The sequence below is a fragment of the Stegodyphus dumicola genome, chromosome 11, assembly GCF_044657685.1.
Source record: "Stegodyphus dumicola isolate Sdum_Otavi_A_Nest chromosome 11, ASM4465768v1".
Classification (NCBI taxonomy): Eukaryota; Metazoa; Arthropoda; class Arachnida; order Araneae; family Eresidae; genus Stegodyphus; species Stegodyphus dumicola.
In genome coordinates this window covers 152,388,554-152,394,933 of record NC_140778.1, presented here as the reverse complement: position 1 = coordinate 152,394,933, position 6,380 = coordinate 152,388,554, and the positions used below count along the sequence as shown (strand labels likewise).

The 6,380-nt window shown below is 36.0% G+C and overlaps 1 long non-coding RNA gene across 4 annotated transcripts in view; it reads right to left on the bottom strand.

The window, feature by feature from the left end:
- Window positions 1–704: 704 nt before the first annotated feature.
- LOC146994439 (uncharacterized) overlaps window positions 705–6,380 on the bottom strand; it is an 88,917-nt gene continuing 83,241 nt past the window's right edge. For 3 of the 4 annotated variants that reach the window (XR_015044158.1, XR_015044159.1, XR_015044157.1), the window contains 2 exons: window positions 5,949–6,120; window positions 705–1,035 (listed from right to left, as the gene is read on the bottom strand). This is a non-coding gene — a long non-coding RNA (uncharacterized LOC146994439). Of the gene's footprint in view, window positions 1,036–5,869; window positions 6,121–6,380 lie in introns of those variants that run through there. The other variant, XR_015044160.1, reaches the window with a different exon arrangement.

The following is a 6,380-nucleotide window of genomic DNA, read 5'->3' as shown; positions in this document are numbered from 1 at the left end:
GACCTCACTCGAGACTTAAATTTCCCTACCCAGCTATTTTCTCTATTAGTATTGTATGTTGCATCTCATATTATGTATCTTATCTTAATTGTAACTTGTAAATGTTTTATGTGCACTGTATCAGTTACTGTATTTCGCTTTGTATTTTATATTTCACTTTCCATTGTACTTATATTTATGTTCTTGTATTACTTGTCTGATTTGTCTCTGTTATTTATTGCAACAACACAGACATGCACCATAGTAATCCTCACAGCTCCTTGATCTTGCTCATCTTGTATTCTGGCTTTTCTTAGACTAAGTGATTGCATGTTTACCACCCTTTCTGACTTTGCGGATTTGTCAAGAAAACTTAACGTCTTGTGCCCACTGGGCCTTGTTTCATGAGCCGGACACGTCACGCCTTGCGCGATACTCCGGCAATATTTGCACGGTAAATTGGTACATCATGATAAATAGAAAACAGCATGGGAACTACGTAAATGAGTGTTCAAACTGAAAGTTAAAATGAAACATTTTTAATCAGAAAATGTTTTTATGATGGTATATATACTTTTTATTCTTACTTAAGTGGCAGAAAGTTTAGAAAGTTTGACAACTCCCTGAAATAAAGTAAAACATTTTTAAACGAAAAATTCTTATGCAAAATCTTATTTATATATCATACAAATACACATTTAGTTCATAAATAAATCTAGAATATCTCCAGAGATAACAAAATCTTTATTGTAAAAGCACACTTTATCTAAAATGCAAATATAACTCAGATCTAACATTCTAGGAGTTCATTGATTTTTCAGTAATTCTCCAATTTACCTCTTGCAGATTAATAACATTTTCTTATAATTTAACGATGTTTTCCAAGAACATTCTTCTTGCTATGTAAAATGCTTAACTAACGCATTTAATTATTAAATGTTCTCCTTTTTCTTATTTCAACTTTCTCAATCTCAAAGTGACGTCAAAGTGAATCTTCTCTGTCTGGAATATAGATGGCGCCATGTGGATGAGATGAGCTATGCAAGTTATCACTTTCTGTTAAATAAAGTAACGTAAGATATTCTAATTATAAATGCATCAATCACTAATCTTCACTAATAGCACAGTTTAACATTTTACATGAAGAAAACTTCAAATATTAATTGTAAATATTAATTGTAATAAAAATTAGTTCAAATTCAAATATTAATTGTAATAAAAATTTAGTGTTATTCAGCATTTACATGATATTTTTTACTTCAAACCCAGTTAAAGAGATATAAATAATTTTTTTATAATAATGAATGTTTTGCAAATTATGCCAGGAAACCTGAAGATAAAAATTGTAGTTTTAAACATTTAAAGAAAGAATACACAGGTGACAGGTGACTGCAGGCCTGGACACCCGCACGACTTTGCGAAAGACTACTCGGGTGTAGTCCAGGACCCGCAACTATCTAGATCAACGCCCCACAGGGCCACCCGAGCATCCCGCGCCCAGCGCCGAGACCCAACGCCTGGACCAGATCACTTGCAGTTGTGCCAACCAACGTGGAAGAGACATGCCACTTGACGCACAGACATCCAGCCGCCCAGGCCCAGTATTTATTGAAATTCAAATTCAATCAAATAAATGGCCAAACAAGGGCGTTGTAAGAACACAATTTTTGCTTTGTTACACATTGCCGAGCTGGGCATTACATATGTACTACATTAAACCTGTGCGGTACTGTTTAGCATTCTGGGGTACGTTATGCAATAAACATATTCAATACTACCATACGTGCACTTTGATATACATTATTCATTACTTTAATACGTATTACATTGATACATTATTACACTGAAAGAATACACAGCAAAAAAAAAAAAAAAAATCCTAGCCTGCTTTTCCATAATCAAATAAAACCAAACCAAACTCCGCTTCGTTTGCTAGCTCTCTAGGGCAGTTTCGTTTTTTTTTTTTTTTTTTTTTTTTTTTTTTCCCAACATTTCATGAAATTCAAAAAGGCCTAAAATAATTAAACACTAAAATTTGGGTACATAATAAATTGGTCATAAAGCAGAGAGTAGTCAAGAGACTGGAAACAGGGCAATCTCAATTCCATATTACTACAGACTTTAATGCAACTGATGGAAACAGTTTAAAAATACGGAAATCACAGAAAGAGCTGAGCTTGATCACCCAAGAATCACGGCGGCTAGTGAACATTAACATTGTCCCATTTCAGAGAGGTACAGTGGATGGACAAAAATATGGAAACACCTTGTAAAATGCATGTTTGAAAAGAAAGATTGATTTTAATGAAATATGTAGGTGGCGCTGGCGTTTTGACTACTGACGCCACCTATACAACTTCGTAAATGTGCTAAACAGTTCAGTTGTTGTCGGAGTACTGTTATGTGAGGTTGTCATTGCATTATGTCAGAGTTAACAGACTTCGAACGTGGGCAAATTGTTGGAGCACGTATGGTAGGTGCTTCCGTAAGCAAGGGAGCCGAGGTGTTTAGTGTTTCAAGAGGTACTGTATCGAAGATTTATTCCGCATATTTGAAAAGCGGAAAAACATCATCTGCTAAATCACAGCGAGGACGAAAGTGTGTCCTGACTGATCGTGACAGACGATCATTAAGAGCAATTGTGACGAAAAATAAGAAGACCACAGCTGCAAAAGTTACTGATGAAATGAATGTTGTGTTACCGAACCCTGTGAGTACCAAAACAATTAGAAGGGAGCTTCATAAACAGGGAATTGCTGGCCGTGCTGCAATTGAGAAGCCACTCATCAGTGATGCTAATGCCCGTAACAGGAAAAGGTGGTGTTTAAGTCATAAAGCCTGGACTATAGAGCAGTGGAAGCGAGTAATATGGTCTGACGAGTCTTCTTTCACATTGTTTCCCACTTCTGACCGAGTTTACGTCTGGAGAACGCCATCTCAAGCCTATAATACAGACTGCTTGTTGCCAAGCGTGAAACATGGCGGGGGTTCTGTTATGGTTTGGGCAGCCATATCGTGGTTCTCTGCTAGCCCCATGATAACTGTGTCAGGGCACATGACTGCCAAGACTTATGTGAACATTTTGGCCGATCAAGTTCATCCCATGGTACAAACTTTGTTCCCCGATGGTGATGGTGTCTTCCAAGACGACAAAGCCCCTGTTCACACAGCTCACATTGTCCAGGACTGGTTTTCTGAGCACGAGGATGAGTTGTCCCATCTCCCCTGGCCACCACAGTCACCAAACCTGAATATTATCGAACCTTTGTGGTCTACATTGGAACGGAAAGTGCGTTCTCGTTATCCACCGCCAACATCGTTATCTGAACTTGCCACCGTTTTGCAGGAAGAATGGTATAATATTCCCTTGGCAAACATACAGGAACTGTATTTATCCATTCCGAGAAGACTGCAAGCTGTTTTGGATGCCAACGGGTTTCCTACACCATATTAAGCAAAGAAACATGTTTTTTAAAGGTGTTTCCATATTTTTGTCCAACCCCTGTATAATAAGACTGCAACATCTATTTACCTCTCTCATGACATCCATGCAATTAGATGAAATCAAAGTTCAAAAGTTATTGTTTCTAGAATGATGTATGAAAGACATCTGTGTACAAGACTGTTGTTCATGTCTCACTCATTCTGCCCACAAGCGAGCCCGTTATGGTGCAGAGAACATTGACTTTGGACCAAGTATCAGTGAGGAACCGTTCGCTTCACAGACGAGTCCCGATTCGTTCTAACCACTAATTCTGAGAGCACCGTCAGCTGGAACGAGGGACCTGAAGGAAACTAGGGACAGTTACTCTGGTTTCATCCAGCTTTCAAGAGCAGTCATGTTTGACAAGCGCACATACCTCTCATGCCTTTTACAGAAGCTTTATAACTGTTGCAAAATATAGGGAAGAGAAGCACAATAGAACATGCATAGGAAGCTTCTGATAGGGCAGTTGCAACTCGTCGTCCTCTTCCCAGGACTTGGAAACAGACTTCCAGGACAGCGTCGCTTCAGGAATAGGATACAGTACTCTACAAGGTTTCATAAATTGCCTCATTTACAGTAAAAAGTCATGCTGTGAGAACTAAATAGCTGTTAGAAGGGACCATACCCCAGTTAGCCTCCTTCTTTATTCGAGCTTGAAATCTCTGTCTTATAACTTGCTGGGCTTGAATCATGATCATGTATGTGTACCATGACTGTTGTATAATGTATTTTTATTCCTTGTATATTAACGTATGTCGATACTGAATTTGAGTTCCGAAGATAATCAACTAAATGCGAAAATTCTTCTTAATCTGAACACCAGTGTAAGTGTGTTAATCTGGGCGAATTATCATTCTGGAAATGCGTTTGCAGCAATCCTCTCGGCGTTTAAGCATTCTGCATTTGAATGTCTCACGAGAAGAGAAATAGTTTCAGGAGTAGTTTGTGAAAGAGAAAGCTTTTAAATATAAGGTATGTTTCTTAAATTTGTATTTGTCTCCAAAGTTAAAAGCAAATGATTGTCAATATTTTTCTTATTATCTGTTGTCATAAAACAGCACATTCTTTATACTGCGTCTCGAAAGAAGCGTGTGGTTTTGACCTAAAATATAAAATTCTGTCCTCTCACAATAAAATTCGTAATCAAGATCATAACTTGGAAGTTGACGGATGATAAGGACATAGGACAACTTCTGCCAGATGTTGCCATTGTGTGGAATAAAAGATCTTTAATTTATCTGCTATGGGCTCTAGTGAACAGTCGGTTTTCAAAATCTTATCAAAAAAAATTTAATTTTTCATATAACTTTCAAATTCAGTCCCTTTGTTGTTGATTAACAAACCCAGCAATGTGTTGTAGTTGTGAGAACCATGCATATCTGGTTCTCAGAGTGTTGCCAATGTGCAAACATAAGATCTTCAATTTATCAGCATTGGGCTCTCTTGAATAGGCCCATTAATGAGAAATAAGGATAGTTGATTTTCGGCGTCTTTCATTTAACTTTCAAATTTAACTTGTTTATTGTCGATTAACAAACCGAACAATTGTGAGAAGCATAAGACCTTTAATTTATCTGCCAGCCGTTCTCGTGCGTAACCGGTTTTCAAAGTATTGCTATTCAGAAAAATATAAAATCTTTCATAAAAATTAATTTGTTTTCTTGTTGATTAACAAAGAGAGAGATTTAACAGCAATGTGTTCTACTTGTGCGAAATTTGCATAACCAGTTCTGAGAGTGTCGCCATTCTACAGTAACAAATAGAGAGATTTAACAGCAATGTGTTCTACTTGTGCGAAATTTGCATAACCGGTTCTGAGAATGTCGCCATTTTACAGTAACAAATAGAGAGATTTAACAGCAATGTGTTCTGCTTGTGCGAAATTTGCATAACCGGTTCTGAGAATGTAGCCATTTTACAGTAACAAATAGAGAGATTTAACAGCAATGTGTTCTACTTGTGCGAAATTTGCATAACCGGTTCTGAGAGTGTCGCCATTCTACAGAACATAGAATGTTTAATTTATTTTTCAGACACAATCGAAATGTCATTGATTAAGATGTGAGTTACTGGAAACGAATAAATTCATTTCTTATTAATGTGCATCTTTATTATTTTTAATTATTTGATATAAATTAAAAATATATATATTTACATAGATAGATATATTTATAATTTATTCAGCTAATCATTTTTACCAGCCTTCCTAACTTTGTTGTAATTCTTAAAATATATTTCTAATGCCATATGTTGCCTTACTTTTAGAGAATCATTACTTTTATTTGTTATGTTGTTTGCCAATTTTATAATTTTAAAATTAGTTTATTTAATGTTTTGAAAACATGAATGGTAAAGCATTGAAAATTACAAAAACCTGCGAGATATAACCTGAAGCTTTAAGGATGCAATATCTTTTTAATTTTATTACTTGCTGATTTAATGCCAATTTATGCTAATATAGATAGGTAGAGGATACAAGTACCAGTCTGGGTTTATTGTTCAGTTTTTCGATTAAAGCTGGAGCGAATAAGGCAGCTAAGCGAAATGCTGCTTGTAACTGTTGCTTTTGTGGGCAACGTATCGTCTGTTCACGCAGCGTCATCAGAAGCTTCATCGAAAACTCTCTAACTGGTGGTTTCATTTTGGACCCCATTCTGAAAGTAAGAAATAATTTAGTTTTAAACATCGAAATTAGAAATAAACAGTTTTTACACTTTGTATTTTCTGTTAAAGCAGGATATAGACTTTGCTTTATTATTTTCATCTTATTATTCACATATTTTATTTTATATATCATGTATATTCAATATTATTTTTCTTTTCATTTTGTATTTTATTTCCCACTGTCCCTCTGCTGTGTTTTAAAATCCCAGTTCGTTACTATTCATCATTTCAAGGCTTCTTTCATGGCTAG